The sequence below is a fragment of the Globicephala melas genome, chromosome 12 (assembly GCF_963455315.2).
Source record: "Globicephala melas chromosome 12, mGloMel1.2, whole genome shotgun sequence".
Lineage (NCBI taxonomy): Eukaryota > Metazoa > Chordata > Mammalia > Artiodactyla > Delphinidae > Globicephala > Globicephala melas.
Window position 1 is genome coordinate 30113264 of NC_083325.1, and position 19779 is coordinate 30133042.

General features: G+C 45.2%; 1 protein-coding gene and 1 pseudogene across 3 annotated transcripts in view; one reads left to right on the forward strand and one right to left on the reverse strand.

The window, feature by feature from the left end:
* The window catches only part of ADD2 (adducin 2), a 109817-nt gene that overhangs the window by 28664 nt on the left and 61374 nt on the right, over positions 1-19779 (forward strand). The window lies entirely within an intron of this gene.
* On the reverse strand, positions 9196-10644 carry LOC115864182 (kelch domain-containing protein 10 pseudogene; annotated as a pseudogene).

The window sequence follows — 19779 nt, forward strand, 5'->3', positions numbered from 1 at the left end:
AAAATGCTTGGCTCATTATAGATTTTCAAATAGTTAGAGAAGGTGGAATCAAATGCCTGTAGAGCCCCTGTTGCATTTCTTTAGAATCTTCAGGGTTCTCAGAACACAGTTTGAAAACTCCTAAACCAGATCAACATCCTCATTTTATTGCTGATTAGAGGGATGTGAAAACTTGATCAATTGATTTGCCTGCAAGCCCATCGCTGGGTGGGGTGTGTGGTGGAGGAGCTGAGATTACGATCCTGCCCTCCTGACTTTAGGGTGGTTAGGACTGGTCTGAAGTGAGAGAGGGAGAGGCAGAGAGAAAGAAGAGAGAGAAAAGAGGAGAGAAGGAGAGGAGAAGAGAGGAGACGAGAACGAACCAGTTAATGTCAAAGGCGGACAATAAATAGTGATTACCTAATTAGAGCTGCAAATGATGTTTACTAGTTAGATTTTTAAAAAGAGCCATAATTGGGCTTTCCTGGTGGCGCAGTGGTTGAGAGTCCGCCTGCCGATGCAGGGGACACGGGTTCGTGCCCCGGTCCGGGAAGATCCCACATTCCGCAGAGCGGCTGGGCCTGTGAGCCATGGCCGCTGAGCCTGCATGCCCGGAGCCCGTGCTCTGCAATGGGAGAGGCCACAGCAGTGAGAGGCCCGTGTACCACAAAAAAAAAAAATAGCCTTAATTTTTTAAAAAGCATTTTTAGGTTCACAGCAAAATTGAGCAGAAGGTACAGAGATTTTCCTATTTACTCCCTGCCCCACATACATAGCCTCCCCCCTTGTCAACATGCCCAACCAGCATGGTACATTTGTGACAAGCCATGAACCTACACTGACACATCATTAGCACCCAAAGCCCATCGTTTACATTGAGGCTCAGTTTTACTAGTTAGATTTTAAGTAAATGTTCAGGTTGGAGGACGGGCTTCCCGCAGCCCTGGAAAGAGAGGTAGGGCCCAGATTGTCACCACCCACAAAGGTGTGGCACATCCCTATTGTCCCACAAGCTGGGGGCAGGTTGTTCCCCTGTGGGCCGCGGCTCCCTCCCACTTCTCCAATAACTAGTGGCACTTTGTACGCCAGTCCTAGTGTGAGGCGGCTGTCCTGATCCAAGGCGGGGTGATACACCATGAACCAGTCGCCAACATGGATCTGTTCCTTCCCTCCTGGACAACTGCCAAGCCAGAACTGGATCGTTTTCTGTGTTGAGAATTGTGCTTCTTATAGGCTTATTATGCCTGAGGCTTGTGGAACCTATGACTTTCCCTAGAAGTTGCCTGATTAAGCACTAACATCTAATGCAAATAAGCAGCCATTTTCTAAAATAGGGCCGTTGCTGAGTAATAGCACATATTCTTCCCTTCCTCCTATTACTGCTCCCACCCCTCACTGGCTGGGCTGGTTTCGCTTGCAGATAACCTCCTCCTGCGCCCTTTTCTTCCTCCTCCAGCCCTGATAGATTTTTGTATAAATTTATTTTATTTATTTTTGGCTGCATTGGGACTTCGTTGCATTGCACAGGCTTCTCACTGCGGTGGCTTCTCTTGTTGCGAAGCAGGGGCTCTAGGCACACGGGCTCAGTAGTTGTGGCTCACGGGCTCTAGAGCGCAGGCTCAGTAGTTGTGGCATATGGGCTTAGTTGCTCCGCGGCATGTGGGATCTTCCCAGACCAGGGCTCGAACCCGTGTCCCCTGCATTGGCAGGCGGATTCTTAACTACTGTGCCACCAGGGAAGCCCAGCCCTCATAGATTTTTGTTTTCTGTCTCTATACGGATACATTCTCTTTCCCAGTTTTACATATTTGCTGTTTCTCTCCTTTATTGAGTTGCTAAGAATGCGCCTATTTATTTATAACCAGCTCTTGGATTAATCAGTTTTGTTTCATTAATTTTTATTATCTTATTTAATTCCTTTCCTCTTTCCTTCGGTTTATTCTGTTTTCCTAACCTTTAAAGCTGAATGCTTAGCTATTTTATCTTCATTCTTGTTAATGGAAGTATTAAGGCTATGAGTTTGTTGCCAAATATGGCTCTGGCTACAGCTCCTAATTGTCAATATATCATGTCCTCATTTTCTAAATAATATGCGATTGCATATTATACGCGAGGTTAATAATATGCGAGGTTAGACTTCCTCTCTGAACAAATGTTATTTTGGGGAGAGTTTTAAGATTTCTAGTTGGCAGTTTTTTGTTGTTAAAATTTATTAGCTGGTTTTAATGTTTTGTGGTCAGAGAATATGTCTTTCTCAGTATTTAAGGTTTACTGGAAGTTCCTTTGTATCCTAATTTGTAATGAATTTTGATAAATGTTCCATTAAGGTATAATACAAATGTCTCTAAGACCTCCTGCCTGTTTTTAATATGCAATTTACCTTTTCTTTTAATACGCAATCAAAATGGTTCAAGCCCCTATTCTACAAACTGTGGGAAGGCCTGTGCCTTTCCCAGATTCCCCAAGACTTTTCGCGCGGAGGGGTGAGCATTTCTTGGTCCACCTCTTACTCCATGCTTTTGGTGCTTCTGACCATGACCTTACCCGGCAGGCTGTTGGTCATGACAGGCCCATTACACTGCAGTATCAAGTCATGCCATGATCTCAGTGGCTGAACACAACAGAGATTTCTCTCTTGCTCCTGCTGTATGTCCACCGAATTTTGGTGGGGAGACCTGTCCCGTGTCTTCCTTACTCAGAGACTTAAGCTGGTGGAGTTGTCACCATTTGGAAATTGCCGGTAGCTGCAGCAGGAAGAAGGGTTCTAAAATGCTTCTTTCCAGATGAACACCTGTTCCTATTTCATTGACCACAAAAAGACACGTGGCAAGACCAAACTGGAAGAGAGTGGGGAACTACCATCCTCGCCTATACCTGAAAGTAGAGAGGAAACAGATACCGGTGAGCATCACACTTGAGAGCTTGCCTTCCGGAGGAGCTGCCCTCTTTGTTAATACATTTGCTCTCACCGAACCTGTCCTTTCTCCTTTATTCTCCCAAAGCACCACTAACCCAAGGCTCTTCTGCATGTCAGACTTTTAATCAAAGGGTGAGGCAGACAGAAGGCATTCATAGTATAGGGCTGGAAACAACTTTTACATTCAATGTCAGACATCAGTGATTCTCGAAACGGGAATTTTTCACTGTCTGCTTCTGTCTACAGGCCTCTGTTTTTCGCTGTGTTCTGTTCCAGTGCCCCTGCCTGTGCCTGCATCTCTCATCTTTCCCCATTTGCTGTTGGTGCAATAATTACTTCCTCTGTAGGGCAATTTATCCCCTTGTCTCACCATCTTTTTCCACATCAAGGCTGGGGAGGGTTGGCAAATAAAAGGAAACACTTCTTTCCTTTACTAACTGCACTTCTGACACCAAACGTCTGATATTTTTTCCCCCACACTGACCAATTCTCCAGCACTAGCTGGTGTCCCGTAATTCAATTCAATTCTGACACTATTTACCTGGAGTAAGATCTTACAAGTTAAGGGCATGGTCCCGTGAGGTTGCCCCCATTTCAGATACCAATTGCAAGTCCAGGCCTTTGCAACTTCTGACTGACTGGCTATAAACCAGGGGTTCCCACAACCCCCTCCTTGGGTTCAATAATTTGCTAGAACAGCTCACAGAACTTGGGGAATCACTTACTTACATCCACCAGTTTATTATATAATAAAGGATATAATAAAGAATAAAGTTGAACAGCCAGATGAGAGGTACTTGGTGAGGTCTGGAAGGGTCTCAAGTGTGAAAGCATCTGTCTCTGTGGAGTTGGGGGGCACCACCCTCCCAGCACATGGGTGCGTTCATGCTCTCCAGACCCTGTACTTTAGGGACTTTTATGGAGGTTTCATCACATAGGTATGATTGATTGATTCTTATCTCAACCTCCAGCTCTTCTCCCCACCCCAGAAGATAAAGGGTGGGGCTGAAAGTTCCAAGATTCTACTCATAGCTTGGTCTTTCTGGTGACCATCCCCCAACCAGCAGCCTACCAACAGTTACCTCATCAGAACAAAAGATGCTTCTATAATCTAGGAACTTCCAAGGGATTTAGGAACTCTGTGTAAGATGTGTCTATCACCCCCTCACTTAGGAAATTACAGGAGTTTTAGGAGCTCTGGGTCAAAGACCAAATATTAGAACAAAAGTCACTCCTAGCACCCCTATTTTGGAAATTTACAAGGGTTTTAGGCACTCCAGGTTGGAACTGGAAGCACTGACTAGTATATATATTTCTTATTACTTCACAGTAAGGGAGGCAGGAGCTCACTTTTCATTTTTTAAGAGTCGCATCAAAAAATTTCCTAGGCCAAAAAACAAGACAAAACAACCCACCCCCTCCACTATCTCCCTGAATAAATAATGCTTTTCTTAGAATAAAGAAAAGCTCTGCTGAAATGTTTGTTTTAACTGGTATTTTATTCTGCTCTAGATGCTTGCAGTGAAATTCTTTTTTATAATGTTACGTTCAGTATGCACCTTGCTATCTAAATCTAGGGTTCCTGAGTTTGTACTGTGAGGACGTGGGTAGTGAGGGATTCTCTTAAATTTAATTAATCAACCTATTCAGGTTCTTTACCTCCTTGCCCATTTTTTTAGCCTCTTTAATTTGTCATGACCGAGAAGCATATTAATGTCATCCATCATTATTGGGATCCTGTTATTTTCTCAACAATTCTCGATAGATTTTGCTTTATATCTACAGTCCAATACTATGTTATGTGATGCATAATAGTTAAATATGATATTTTCATTGTGGGAATTACTCTTTTCAAATATAAAATAATCTTTATATCATCTAGAGTTTTTTACCTTGAATTTTATTGTTTTTGATAGAAATATTGCAACTCATAGATTGTTTACATTTATTTCTCCCTGGTCCATAATTATCCAGCTAATTACCTTTTTTTTTTTTTTTTTGTGGTATGCGGGCCTCTCACATTTAGAATACAAAGGAGGCATCAGAAACACACTGACTTTCTCTAAAGCCACTTCCTTGTACACAGAGTCTGAGCAGGGACAGCGCCAGGCATCTCCCTGTAAAGGCACCTGCCAATGAGGATTTTACTGGAAGAACTAGGCAAGAAAGGGAAACCTCACTCACATGCAGTCTCTGAGGCGAGCCTGGGCTTAGCTCTTGGTACAGGGTATGCTTAGGCCACACACGATGCTTGCCTTACTTTAAAACTATTTGCCACAGTCCTGTTAAATAGTGTGGAAGTCCTTTTGCACTCTGGTGTGCGTGCCGTATGTTCAGGACAGCTTTTCTCACCTTATCTACAAGCAGGTAGGAAATATAGTGAATTTACCCTAAAATGTCCAATCTGTATTTATGTATCTTGTCAGTGTTTTGCTGTTGGTTTTCTAAAACAATCTGATCAATAAATCCTATGCAGATCTAAAAAAAAAGAAAAAAAGATATGTATTTGATGAAGTCATACAACATGACTAAAAGTAATTAGCTGGCTGGGCTTCCCTGGTGGCGCGGTGGTTGAGAGTCCGCCTGCCGATGCAGGGGACACGGGTTCGTGCCCCGGTCCGGGAGGATCCCACATGCCGCAGAGCGGCTGGGCCCATGAGCCATGGCCGCTGAGCCTGCGCGTCTGGAGCCTGTGCTCCACAACGGGAGAGGCCACAACAGTGAGAGGCCCGCATACTCCAAAAAAAAAAAAAAAAAGAATAGTGGAAAAGCAAGTATTTGCAAAGAGCCAAAGAAATGTATCCAAATGATGGGATTTCCTCTGCATCATACACAGCTTTTTTCTTCCAATATGTGCTAAGAGTTCTTTGGTGGTTATAGGAGAGACAGCTTAGAACTCAGGGCAGGAGACTATGCCAAAGCAGAAGAGTGAAGAGTGACATCTAAACTCACCATTAACTGCTGTCATCAGGTTGACTGCCTACAGCTAACTGGGCTGCTTTTTGCTGGTTTCTAACCCCTCTGTGATTCCTGCTTTTCAATTTCTAACTACACGTTAGCCCCACTCCATTGAAAAGGAGGTGCTGTGGGAAAGGGTAGGGAGAAGGAAGAACTATAAATGAATCAATTGTTTGATAGATAAGTTAAAACACTGATTATCTATGGATTTCAATTAACTCTGCTTTACTCTGGGTAACGAAAGGTCACTGTTAATACACTTTTGCTTAGAAATGTTAATGTTTATTATTATATTTTTAAATCTAGCTATGTAGTGGACATGAATAGCTTAGAGCAAATTTTTACATCATGTCACCAGGGCCCTGAAAAAAGATTTGCCAGTAGCAAGGGTTTCAGTTTGGCCCCTGAACAGTTAAAATTTCAATCTATTCTGTACTGGTTTATAGATTTTCCGGAATATGGAAAATACTTTATTAAATGAAGAAAGCATCATTTTTCTTCATTTAATAAAGTATTACTTTCACAGATAAATTAGTATACACGTGGGAGAACTGATAGTATTAAATATTAGGTTTTAATTCTCCATTTAGAAAACTCCTTACAGGTAGACTTCCTTGTTCCTAGGCAAAGAAATGTAAGGTAAGCCAACATGAGATAGTACAAAGATGACTGGGGAAAAGTCTCAATTTTAACAAACGCAAGAAACAATAAATCTCTAAGAGTTGGAGTAAGGAGGCACTGGACTTGGAAGTCCAGCTTTACCAAGAGTTGGCCTAAGCCAGCCAATCACATCTCAAAGTTTTGGTATAATTTGACTCTCAAGTAACGAGCTGGCTTCCCCAAGACAGATACAAACTAGTAGTCTACCTGCTTTATAGTCACACCTTATATATAACCTGTATATATCCATACGTGTTTCTATATATTGCACTTAAACTTACAGGACTGCAGTAAGATGGCTGGGAGTACCTCAAAGAGGCAGAGAAGCAGCAGGCATAGACTTTCCTAAATCGAGTAACAGTATCAGGAATTCAGAGTGCTGGTTTTGGATATACTAAAACGCCTGGTGACTCCCTACATAAAACTCTAGTCATCTACATTCAAGTCATCATATACACCGTCTCATTGGGCATCCAGAATGCGTGCACATGTGTGGTTCTATAGCCCTCAGAGCTGATCACACGACATCATTTTCACAGTGTCATATTAAAAGAAGACACTTTAGACCAAGGATATGTACTTTTATGAAAACGTTACACACAAGGTCTTGGATGTCAGGCCTCCAAAGTCTACCTCAAAGAAGACCGCCTTCAGAAGGTTTTAAAAAGGATGCTAGCAAGTGTGGATTGAACCGGTCTCTCTTTCAGATCTCTGGGGTCGTAGAACTAGAGACCTGCTTATATCCCAAGGACTATGGAAGGATAAGCACAGAGGCTGAGCATTCAGTCTTTGGTCCCTATCAATCCAGGACACAGATCCTTTTGCCACCCAGGGGAGTGTGACTTGTTTAATTATGGATAGTTTCCCCCAAAACTTCCAGAGACTAGATTGGAGTCACGTACAGCAAAGCTTTGTTTTGAACTAATGGAGCTGCTCAGACTGACTTGCTCTGGAGACAGCTCCTCATTGGAACAACCTAGCAGTGGGTGGTAAGACGTTACAGGCCTGACTGGTCATGGCAAGAGGAGGATGGGTCTCTAGAGGAGTTGCTTCTTTTCCTGCCTCTCCCCTAGCCCCTCACTCCCCCAAAAGGACCCAAACTCACAGATGAAAGGTTGTTACAAGACCTTGCAGAACACAGGCTCTGCGAAATCAACCCCACATGGACGGGAGGTTATAATAAGGCCTGGAAGTTAGGAGTCCAAGTCTAGGGGCCACATTTTTCTCTTCCCCAGAACTGAACACTAGATGGTAACTTTTTAGCCATAACTCAAGGGTGATTTTAAATCCACACATGAGCCTAAGAGATTCCCTTCTGGGACAAAGGAAAAAGAAGAATAATTTTAAAAGCTAAGCGAAAAAGAGGCACTTAAAGCAAAAACATGTCCCTAATCTCCCATCTGAGACTCCTGTTATGATGTAACCAACGGGGTGATCAGCACTGTGCCCTCCTGCACACCCTTAGCACCTTTCATACACCGAAGGACTTCCAGCTGCTATGTCTCAGTGACCACTCTTGCAGCCTGATGGCAAAGCAATCATTTAGGTCATTTCTTTTTTAGAACATTTAGGTCATTTCTTTTTTAGAATTAAAATACAATGCAAAACAAACCAGAACTAAAATTTCCCACCAAAGTGAATCATCCTCAGTTGCATTCCTTCCTCATGCTAGTTTTTAAAATGATACTTAGTTCATCAGGAAGAATGACCTGTGGCTCTTCCCCAAGACCTTTTTCCAGTTACTAGGCAATTACTCACAGCACCGTGCACATTCAAGCAGACAGAAAACGAGGCAAAAAGCGAAGAGAAATATCAAGGGCCAATTGGCTTTCTAGAGATAAAACCCATTGCCTGAGAATATGGCAGGCGCACGGCCCAGAGTGAGAAAAGAAACAGTTCTGAAAGGAAATGGCCAAGATGACAGTCAAAGCTCACAGCCCAGAGCAGAAGCCCTCCCTGCCCTGCTCTACTCTGGCTTCTCACGAACTTACATTTATGTCCCACAGCATTTATGTCACACACTTGGGGTCTGCAATTCCCCACAATGAAGTCACAAAGATACTTGAAACCATTAATAAGCGTAGGAGAATTTCAAAACTGCCCAGAACGAAGAACTTTGACCACCATAAATTTCTTGATTTGACATGTTGTTGGTGCCATAATTTCTAAGGGCAACAACAAACAGCACAGCTACAACACACAGTAAAGTCTTTAGACAAGTCAACTCTAACCACTGCTGGCACCATAAGGATGAGAAAAGAAATCACTAATCAAGAGCTGCTGAGCTGCTTAACTTTTCTCCAAAGTCAAAGGATCGGTTTGGGTACCTAGGCAGCAAGATATCAACCACTGCTGCCATTAGATGCAGCTACTCAATTAGATGTACCTTTGAAAACAGGAAGTTAAACATCTAGCTTTCCCTATAATCTGCAAGTCTCAAGGTTAGCCTTCTTGTTCTATCCCCCAAACTTCTTGTTGTTGTTGCTGGATTTAATTTTTTAAATTTTATTTTTATTGATGATGTTGCTTTAATTGATAGAGCACTGCCTGAAAGGGTCATATGTTTATAGAGTTCCTTTAAATTTTTCTTGATCTTATCTTGATTCGTCACATTATTAAGGTACTTTCAGACTTGCCCTCAACTCCATCACGGAAGAGGGAGTATGTGAGTACGTGAGTATGTGTGTGTGTATTGGGGCAGAAGGGAGAGAAGCAAAGAAAAAAGCACAAGGGAAAGTGAGATTCCATCAATTTAAAACAATGTACAGAAAGGCATCTGATGTATTTTCTGAATAAGGCCTTGATCAGGGTAACCAATCCTCTCTGTAGCACATTCTACACTGCCCATAAATAAAGGAGTCTCTTTAAATTAACATTTCCAGTATCAATGAACAGTCCAGAAATCCTCATTTCAAGCGCTCGATGAGTCCCTGTGTGAGTCCAAGGTGCAGAAGCTGTGTCCGGGAGAGGTTTGCTAGGCTGGGGGAGGCCACAAGCAGCTTCTCCCACGCCAGTTCCAGCAGGCTAGGAGCCACCAGCCAGATCTTAAACAACGACCCAGTCCGTATATTTTCGTGGATGTTCACCACTCCTCCATGAACGTACATGCAACCAGCTGGTGTAACAGCTGCAGCGAAAATAAACTGGCTCTGGCATGGTAGCTGGGAGCTTTACCCGTTGAAAAGTCTGCAGATTCAGCTTCCAGATATCTCCCAGGATCACTTCTCCATTATAGCCCCCGCAAATAAGCACATCATTTTTTATCTGAACACAACTGTGACATTTTCGGGCTGCAGGAAAGCTTATTTTTTTCATGGGGTTTTGTTGCAATTTCCTCCCATGCATTCATTTCAAGGTTGTATGCATGAATCTTGTTTAAGGGATAAGCTGTCCAAGAAGTACCGCCTCCCAAGATGTAAATCCTCTGCCCATCATGTGTAATTTCATGTCTGTATCTCTCTTCTGGTGGATCACAGGATAGGTTGTTTGGTTTCAGTTGTGTCCACTCTCTGGTACTGAGATCTAATTTGTGCAGGTCTGTGCTGTAAATATAGCCAGTTGTCCCTCCAAAGCCATAAGGGGAGCCATTGATGATAGTCATGTCCTGTCCATATATACGACTGGGTTTCTTCCCCGGACAGCTGAATAAAGCCCATCTCTTATACATCACGTTACAGACATGGACGTCATTGCCATTGCTCTCACCAAATGGGACGCCTGTTCCTCCAAACACTAACAGGTTGTTTCCATGCAGCACGAGTGACATAGATGCCAATGCTCGGGGCATGTAGCCATCTGTGCCCATCTGATGCCATACTCCTGTAGCAAAATGATACCTCCAAAGTTCCCTGAAGAGAGGATAGTCTTCATGAACTGGCCCTCCTGATTCATCATAACCTGGGTTGTAACCTCCAAACACATAGATTGGTATTAGCTGGCACACAACGATGTCCGCCTCGTGCTGGTGGAGGTCTGTGGCCTGGCGGGTGCAACCGCCCGGAGAGTTGCACGAAGCGGTTGAGCTGGCCGGCTCCCCGACCCCCGCTGCCCGCAATGCTCCCGCCGGCCCCGCTGTCTCCGCCGCCGCCGCCGCCGCCGCCTGCGGCGCCTCCTCCCCTCCGGCAGTTCATGATCTGCTAACGACTGCTGCAACCCGGTAGCGGCAGCCCGTGGCCCGGCGGCCCTAGCTGAGCCTCCTTCCTGGGTTCCTCAAGAGACCCCACATAATTTTTTTTTTTTTTTTTTTTTTTGCGTTACGCGGGCCTCTCACTGTTGTGGCCTCTCCCGTTGCGGAGCACAGGCTCCGGACGCGCAGGCTCAGCGGCCATGGCTCATGGGCCCAGCCGCTCCACGGCATGTGGGATCTTCCCGGACCGGGGCACGAACCCGTGTCCCCTGCATCGGCAGGCGGACCCTCAACCACTGCGCCACCAGGGAAGCCCACACATAACTTCTTATGAGTAGTCTAGAGGTGGATTTTTTTTGACATTCCCACACCTATCCTGTCATAACCACTTTACATTAGTGTCTTCAAATCTCTGGGCGCAACATAGCATGGGAATCCATGTCTGTCCTGGTCGTGTTGCATGACTGACACTGCAAACCTGGTACAGATGTAGCATGAGAGATGCTCACAGGGGTGATATGTGTGTGAAATGGCTCTGGCCACTGGAGGAGCACCTTCCACATCATAGTGGGAAGTTTGCCAAATTTTCTGGAGGGTATAGACCCTGAGGGGAGGCATTTAGTTGGGGAGGAATAAGGCCTCACCTTCCACCTAATGAGCTTTCTGTCCTGCAGGTGACAAAGACAAGTGCCCATATCAGTCACTATTTGTGCCTCTCCTTCAATCTCACAGATCTTGTGACAAGTAAATATTCATCCATTGTTTTAGCTCTAGTCTAATCGTCAGCCTTCATCTTGGGAGTTCTTATAAGTTATCATCTGATTTTGTATGTGAGTTGACATTGGTTTTTAGTGAAAAGTTGGGGGAGGGTGACTTATGGACCACTAGCCAGATACCATCCTAAAGTGGAATTTCTTCAAATATTGGTAATCATTTAAAAAACCCTGGTCTTCCCTTACTGGATTCTTGTTTTCATTTACAGATAAGTCTCACAAATGGTGTTAATTTAGAAAGTAAATAAGTAAAGAAGCTGTAGAAACAATTGGAGGCCTGGTAGGATCCTGGACTCTGGAATCAGATGAATGCAGGTCCAGTGTTCAGTTCTGCCACTTATTAGCTGTGTGTTCCCGGGCAACTCACTTAAACTCTCTGGGCCTCAGTTTCCTTTTCTGTAAAATGGGGATAATAATTTTCACTCTAAAGAGTGGTAGTGAAAATCAGAGGCGATCTGTGGTGTGTTTGCCAGAACGTGCTCTCTTTTGGCCTCACATGGATTTGAGGAGCTGAATCACAATCACAAGAATTCTTAGGGAGATGGAATCAGAGCAGGGGAACTTGGATGAATTCAATGTTTCCAAACAGTATGAAGCCTGAAGTATCCTTTTTATAATAGGGGTGGTCTCTCTCCTGAATTGTACTTTGTGAACATCCCCGATGGACTAATGATTCTGCCTCTCTCCAAGTTGATATTATTTAAGTATTCATTTAACTTTATATAAAGGAGGAGTGAGGAGAAATAAATTCTCCTCATGTCCCAAATAAAGAAAACACTCATAAGATTTTCTGAACTGGGCAGCTTCTCAAAAGGCATATGAAAAGTTCTAGAAGTTATATAATAAGCTAAATAGCTTATCTCAGTACAGAGCACTCCATCCTGTCTTTAATTTAGAAATTTTAGCTGAATGTGGTGACAGACTTCAGGGGACTGTCATGCTTCTACCATGAGAGCTGGAGGGGCATTTTACAAAAATACTTAAAAATTGTAGGTCAGCACAGTCAAGGAGCTGCCCTAAGTCTTCTGTCTGCTCCAGGGGAGCAGAATCAGTTTACGTTTCACCATAATGTGAGGAGTCATGTACGGAAATCCGAGTTAACTGGTGCTGTTTCTAGGAACACCTGGTTAAACCTGGCACTGTACCTCTACATATATGACAATAGTGATACTGTAATGCTTCTTGATGATGGGTGCTCCAGGTGTGTGCCCAGCTGGCCCACCTTCAATCCAACTACTGCCCCACGTGACACTCTCCTTGATACCTTCGTGCCTGTCCTATGTTCCTTCCTCCTGACATAGTCTTTCTTGGGTGATGGGACAGAAATCATCACCATCTGACTGTTCTCAGCCTTTCTGCTCCCCTGGCAGCTGAAGAAGACACTGGTTTCGCGCACACAGCTTCTTCCCTTGCCATCTTGTACCGTCCTGAGGAGGGAAGGCATGACTGGTCAGGCAGACACATTTGAATAAGTTAGCTGCTTTTGTATGCCACGGCGCAAGGGTCATCTTTATTAGATCTGCCATAGGCCTGTTCTTCTGGCTTCTGCGATGACGAGTGGGGAATAGAGGCAGGTGTCTCACTGTAGCTTCCCTATGCTGACAAGAATCAGTACCATCACCATCACTGTTCAGAACAATAAAGCAATTGCAATAATTGGGGCAGTCAGATAAAGCACCACTAGAAATGAAAACCCAACTAATACTCTGAACTCTAGGGATAGAAATTATAAAATTCTTCTTATAATCACCTCAAAATTGTGAACATTTTGGGTAGGGAATTTCACAAGATCTAGAGTAAGAATTCATTCATTCATGAAAACTCAGCAGACCCTCATCAGTCCTAGTTTGTTCAAGCTGTCCTTCCAGGGCTGTGGAGGATGGAGAGATGGGTCAGAAATGGACCCCTCAAGGATCTTGGTTTAAAAAGGCAGATAAACCGTGTATCCAGAAGGTATAGTTCAAGGTGGAGGCTGCTCACTTCCTTTTTCTAAAATTGAAGTATAGTTGGTTTATAACGTTGTGTTAGTTTCTGGTGTACAGCAAAGTGATTCAGTTATATATATTATATATCTATATATTATATATAGATATTATATAATATATATATTCTTTTTCATATTCTTTTCCATTGTGGTTTATCACAGGATATTGAATGTATTGATAGTTCCCTGTGCCATACAATAGAACCTTGTAGTTTATCCGTTCTATATATAATAGTTTGCATCTACTAGCTCCAAACTCCCAATCCATCCCTCCCTGCCCCACAACCACAAGTCTGTTTTCTCTGTCTGTGAGTCTGTTTCTGTTTCATAGATAGGTTCATTTGTGTCATATTTTAGATTCCACATATAAGTGATATCATATGTTATTTGTCTTTCTCTTTCTGACTTACTTCACTCAGTATGATAATCTCTAGGTCCATCCATGTAGCTGCAAGTGGCATTATTTCATTCTTTTTATGGCTGAGTAATATTCCATTGTGTGTGTGTGTATATATATATATATGTGTGTATATACACACACACACACACCCCCCACACCTTCTTTATCCATTCAGCTGTTGATAGACACTTAAGTTGCTTCCATGTCTTGGCTATTATAAATAGTGCTGCAGTGAACATTGGGCTGCATGTATCTTTTCAAATTATAGTTTTGTCTGGGTATATGCCCAGAAGTGGGATTGCTGGATCATATGCTAGCTCTATTTTTAGTTTTTTGAGGAAACTTCGTACTGTTCTCCACAGTGGCTGTACCAATTTACATTCCCACCAACAGCGAAGGATGGTTCCCTTTTCTCCACACCCTCTCCAGCATTTATTGTTTGTAGACTTTTTAATGATGGCCATTCTGACCGGTGTAAGGTGGTACCTCATTGTAGTTTTGATTTGCATTTCTCTAATAATAAGCAATGATGAGCATCTTTTCATGTGCCTATTGGCCATCTATATGTCTTCTTTGGAGAAATGTCTATATAGGTCTTCTGAGGTGCTCACTTCTGAAAGGGGTACTGACACAGTGTTGGCTCAGAGAGTTCAGAGGATCAAGCACATGGGTTGATTTTTGGGTAAGGCCGTCCTTAGCAGATGTCACCTCAGGGCCCTTTAATTTATCCCCCATGCTTGCTTCTCACAGAGAACATCCCTAAAGATGCTGTGGTCCTCTTCCCCCTCCTGCCAGCAGCCGGTTCCCTCCTGTCTTTCCCTGTTTCCTTTGTATCTCAGACACCCCCTCTCATGGTGGCAGCAATATTGAGGTTCTCTCCCCTCCTCCCAGACCCTTGTCCTATCTCTGACTCTCCAAATGCCCCCAACCACCTGGGAGCATTTTACCCCGTCCCCCTACCCCAAATGGCTTCCCTGGACCCCCCTCCCTGCCTCAGGGGGAGCACCAGGTTTGAACCATTGGTGGACGCCAGTGGGGTGACCCTCCTGTTTGGAGAAGCATGGGGGTAGATGTTTTGGAGGAAGAAGTGCTGGGCTGGCTTTGGGTGGTTGATCCTGTTTCCCGAAGCCATTCCTGGTAACGTGGGTCAATCACTTGGCACTTGTCCCAGGCCCTTGGCAATTGTCCTCTCCCTTTCCATGTGGATAAACCCATTTTTTCACATGGATTTGTTCATGTGGCCTGTACAGCTGCCAGCAGGCCGGTTTGGCCTGTCTGTCCATGGAGCACCAGCTCTACAGGTCAATGCTAGCAACTTTGCGAAAGGGTGTCCCTGGTGGGGGAGAGACGGCAGGCCCATCAGAAGTGGGCAGAAGGCACTGCTGAGGCCAGGCCCAGGCTTTCTAAATCTAGAGCTCAGAACAGACTGGTTTCCTTGACAACAGGGATGAAGTCTGCTCATCTGCTCCTGGGGGTGGGTTTTGTGCGTATGTGTGTGTGTGTGTGTGGGTGTGTGGGTGGAAAGTACAGGGACTTGGGGACAAGAAAGGCGATCCTTTCTTTATCAAAGTAGCAGCCCATTTCTTAAAACTTGCCAACTCTTACTGTATTATTAACAATATTAACAACTTCCCAGGTGGCACAGTAACATCAGTTACGTAATTTGCACATTGGGAATCCAGATATAGAATCTTCCCTTCCTTTCCACTGCATTGCCTCTGATCCTTGACATATCTTACCAGACTTGCAACACCTCTTTGATAACTTTTTGACACGTCAGTCAAATATGTATTCACCCCTAGAACTCTTGAAGGCTAAATGAAAAGCATTTCTTGTCTGTCCAGCTAGCAATGATTTGTGTGGCCAGGCTGCTGGGAGGAAATGAAAATCGGCTCCTGACAAGCTGATGTTGGCTCAAACCTACACTTGTCAGATGGCATCCTCAGAAAAGGCTTTGGGATCCAAACTCCCATTCTTGATGCAAACCAGAGGACTCAGGCTAAAAGCGGGTCCATTTGCTTCGCTCACCAGCCTGATTTCAAGCAGCACATCTCATCTTGGTGGAGGCTTGGTGTTTAATTCATGCACCGCCCTGCCCTTCCTATGCATTATTAAAGTCTCTTTAAAAAGCAGTCTATGGATGGCAGGGGAGGAGCGTGCCAGCAGCGACTTCACATCTCCTGCAAGAAGCAACGTCTGCTGCCAAAAAATCTCAGAGAGAAGAATTTGCAAAATTGTAGCTGATGGCAGATCGAATAAAGGTGGCCCTTGGACCCTGAGCTTATCAAAGCTGCTCATTTGTTCAAATGTGTCTTATTTTTTGTGTGTCTGTCAGTGCCTGGAATTCTTGAATGCCAGGTAATATAGATGGGAGATTGTAAGCGGGACTTATGGGCCAAGAGTGACTGTGACAAGATGGGAATTAATTAACAGAGGAAGGCGGATTGTGAGAGAGGGAGGTCTGAAGCCCGTACTTCTCCATGAGACGTTTCAGGGACTCTTTCCTCTCGTGAGGTTCCCAGCTCTGTGGCTCAAATTTAGCTCCTGCAGGACCCCTCCCCCAGGAGCCAGGGGATGAGCTGTGGCCTTCAAAGCCCTCTGCCAAGCTCCTTTGTTTCCTTCATCTCCCCAAAGGAAAGACATTACCTCCCCCATGCAAACAGTGGGCTCTCCCTAGGCTGAGTTCTTTGTTTGTAGGCAACCTGCCTGGCCCTGGGCCCATGTTGCTCTAACTCTAGATGACACAGGATCCTCCTCTCTGGCCTCACCTCCCACATCCCCGAGGGCCACCTGAGGATGACTGCGGAGGGGGTGAGCCCAGGGGGCTGTGTTTCCAGTCTCAGCTCTTCCCCCACATGGACCAAGCAAATCACAATCCTGTGTTCAAATCACAGACTCAAAAGAGCACCTCTGAACCGGCAGGAATTTCAGAGGCTGCCTTGTCTCGCTCTTTATTTTACAGTTGGGAAAACAGAAGCCCAGAGAAGTTAAGTGGCTTGCTGTCGATCACAGAGTGAATTAGTTGGAGATCCAGGACCAGACCTGTGGTCTCTTGAGTCTGTCCGGTGCTCTTTCCCCAGGACACAGCCCCTGGAACGTCCACTTAGCGCCCTGGTTTCTCAGTATGGTGTACACGGCATGTGTACCCAGGGATCAGGAAGGCTTTCTGTTTCATACACATATGATCTCGATGGGGCCAGACACACATTGCGTTCAATTGTTCCTCGATCGCACAGAAATTAACTGAGAACTCACTGTGAGCCTCGCCCTGAGCAAGACGCTTCTGTGTGTATCTGGATTTTTGTAGAGTGGCTTTAGGTAGTGTCTCTGGCTAAATCCAGTGCTGTTTTTGATGGATTGACAAAAGAGGTTTGCAAGTTGTAAAGATCCGTAGTCTTCATGCTATATATTTTTGTACTGCTTCGTAGTTACAAAACATTAACCTTGTTCTACCTTCCTCCAGAATCATGGCCACGTCCTCACCTGCCACCTGTGCCACGTAATCCTCTGAACCCAATGAAGGGAGGGGGAGATTGAAACTATGGCCGTAAACATCACCTTGGGGCACTGGGTCTAACAGAATATCAGTAGTTTTATCTTTCCTGTGGTGCCTCAAAAATGAAAGGTGGAAAATACTCCCAAGAATTTCCCATCAGTCTCTGCTGGTGCAGAGCCTGCCGCCCGTTGAACCACAGGTTTGGTTCAGGGAAATGTAAGTTTGGTTGGCGCAGCATCTACCTCCTGGGGTGGGCGTCAGCAGGAAGATGCCTGGGCTGCTGGATGGGACAGGTGGGCTGGCCACGTAGCAGTTGCTGCCTAATGAACGCAGAGACCCAGGGGGACATGAGAAAACCAGCAGAGCTCAGCATACATCTCTGTAGGGGTCTGCAGAGTGGGCTTCCTCTTCCCCAGAGCCATCCATAACTCCAGCAAGAGACGGTGCAACCATGGATGGTCGGTGGGCCTTCAGACATGGGATTGGAAGGCCTGGAAGAGCTCCCGTTGTGTGTTGGTCTGTCCCACCTCATTCACGTAACCAATTCCTCTAGAGCGCCTCCCGTCTCTCAGGCACCGTTCTAGGTGCTGGAATACAGTGTGGAACAAAATCAGGCAGGGCTTCCCTCTGAGAACTTCCAGTATCGTGACAGGTGGAAGCCTGTTCTAGGTCTTTATTTTTAGATTTTCAAGAAAGAAGTTTCCACACAATGAGCTTTTCTTCCATCACACGCAGTCTTTCTTGTCATTTTTATCCCCGGCTGCATTGTCGACCTTTTGCTCACATCTTTTCCTTTTCCCCCAGAGAAGCAGCATCCTGAGGCTGTAACGAGCATGGGGGGTGGGAGCCTGTCCTAGACAGAGCCCTGGGTACGCAGACGTTCCCTCCTCCCTCCCTTTTCGGTGCCCCAGCAACTCCTAGGCACCCCTTTTTCTCCACTCCCAGGTGCTCAGGGTCCCTTTTACAATAAAGTAAGGCAGCCTGCCTCCTCCCAGTGGGCACCCCTAAGTGAGCCATGTCCTCCTTGGGGGCCTATGAGCCCTGGATGTCTGCAAAGCCCCAGGAAGACAGCTCGCTCATTAGGTCACAGTGATGAATCGGTAGAAAGGACAAATATCCAATTGAATGTCCCAAGAGGGATGGCCTTTCAAAGGAGAAGACATCTTAGGCAAATAAACCTCTAAATGATGGAACTTCAGGCACAGAGGAGTAGGGTAAGGATGTTTAGGCAGCCTGGTGAGATCTGGGGGAAGAGCGCCCCTCGCTCCCACTCTGCACCTGGGTTTAGTTTGCCCTGCCTCTCAGGCTTACACAGACTGGGCTCATTTTGCCCTGTGACTGGGTTTTTCATACAAGTGCTGTGTTTGCGTCTACCTAGGTGCACGTATGTCTGTGTCTGCTTGTCAGGTCCCTGTTTACCTTAGGTGCATCTGTGTAACGAATCGTGGCCCCATCGGCCCTTTTGAAGAACATCATTGTTCAAAGAACCTGAGGTGATGCTCCGCTCACATGTCTCCATCATCCAACCCCAGGGGGTCACACTCGTCTTTTCCCACCACTGCGTTCACACGGGCAGAAGAGACGAGATACTGCACATAGACTATCCACGGGCTGCAATTAGGAAAGGAAATAGGGGTCATTTTCTTGACACTATCTTTCACCAGTTAAACGTGGTAACAATTGCCTGTGGGACTCTGGAGAGATTATGAAGTGTTAATTAGTAGAAGCTCTATGTATTTAAAATATATGGCATATTTAAATAATTATTAAATTAAACCTACTTTGCAGAGTTGAGAAACCATCTGGTCCAAAAAAATCTGAGGAGTTGAATTTTGCTGCATATATTAAGAGAGGTGTTTAAATGCTTCTGGAAAGGGTCATTTTGTGTCACTTTTTTTTTTTTTTTTTGCAGTACGCGGGCCTCTCACCGTCGCGGCCTCCCCCATTGCAGAGCACAGGCTCAGCGAGCCCGCTCCGCGGCATGTGGGATCCTCCCTAACCGGGGCACGAACCCATGTCCCCTGCACCGGCAGGCAGACTCTCAACCACCGCGCCACCAGGGAAGCCCTTGTGTCACTTTTAATCCCTTAGATATGGAAACTGAGGCACAGGAAGCAGGAGGTGACCTGGCTGTGGTTACCTCCTGGGCTATTCTAATTGATGTGTTTCCATCTCCCACAGTGGAGGTTGAAAGCACTCCTCATGCCCAGAGGGTGTGTTTAGAATGTGAACGAATTACAACTGTGGCTGTATCTTGGAAGTCACGTATTTCGCACTTGATCCCAATGACTCGTGACTCTTTGGGCTTGAAAGTGAAAAGCAAGCACCCCGTGCCATATTCTGCAGAGACGAGGACAGAGCCTGGAGACCCAGTCCAGTCACAGACAACTAAGTATTAGTGCGTCTTTCTTTGGACACATCCCACCCTCTTGGGCTCAGTTTTCTCATAGGTTTAAAGACGTGGGAGGGGAGGGTTGGGCTGTGTA